Raw genomic sequence first — 1074 nt, forward strand, 5'->3', positions numbered from 1 at the left:
GGGGGGGGGGGGGAGTTCCACACGTTCACTCTACGGTGTTGTTTACATTCTGTGATGCGCGAGCTGATGACGTCGCGTCATCATCATCACTACTTCATGTCAAGACTAGTTAACTTCCATTGTCACACAACAAATTTTCTTATTGTTTTAATGCTTCTTTTTCTACATGTTTTACGTCTAAAGTCATCCAATAAGACTCGGGGGGGGGTTTTTTTAAGAATAAAGGAGTGGCCGCCCGTTTTTTCAGTCTTTAATAGATTAAGATTATTTTTGTTATATACTCATTCTTTACGAAAAATACTTGGTTTGTCGAAGGCCAGAAGGTTCTGGCCTGGCTGTTTTCTGCACCACGTCCGTGCCTTTGTAATGAATGTGTATATTTACTGAACGAAAATTTTAGCCAAGACACACTGTGCTTTTATTTCCCCTTTTTAGCACAACCCTCCGTGCTTTAGTTATCTAATGTAAAGCACTGATTTGTGCTCTTTACGGCACTCTGACCCAACCTATTATGACGATCCTCTATTTGTCGAAGACAAACTCCAACATTTTATTCCAGTAGGACATTCAATTCTGATATAATAATAATCCCATCCGTTGAAATACGTAACGATTAATGTAATTAATTAATTTTAAGCGATACGAGCTAAATACATATGTTCGATTGGCAGTTTCATCGCAAACTTCTAGCCGCAATCACATACACTTTAATTGGAGTGTTATTTCTACACCACATGGCGGGGAGGGATGTCCGTCTAGGTGCGTCTGACGCACCCCGGAGTGGAGCGCCTCCCGCCGGAGTAGAACGGTCCCCCGCGAGTAGAACGCCTCCGCCAGGAGTAGGGACGCCCGCCCGCCGGAGTTGACCCCGGCGTTTACGCCGCGTGGATACGCGAATACGGCCCGCGTCAATCGAGGTGATAGTTCTACTTATCATGTCGTAACCATTCTGGCGAGGTCTTTTTGCGCTAGGACGCTAGCGTCTAAATGGCGTATTAGTCGTTTTCCGCGCTAAAAAATTTCCGGGATAATCAGTTCGCGCGTATTAGGGTCGTAAAAAGGTGTGTTCAAACT

The sequence above is a fragment of the Notothenia coriiceps genome, unplaced genomic scaffold (genome assembly GCF_000735185.1).
Source record: "Notothenia coriiceps isolate Sejong01 unplaced genomic scaffold, NC01 NC01_scaffold00010968, whole genome shotgun sequence".
Taxonomy (NCBI): domain Eukaryota; kingdom Metazoa; phylum Chordata; class Actinopteri; order Perciformes; family Nototheniidae; genus Notothenia; species Notothenia coriiceps.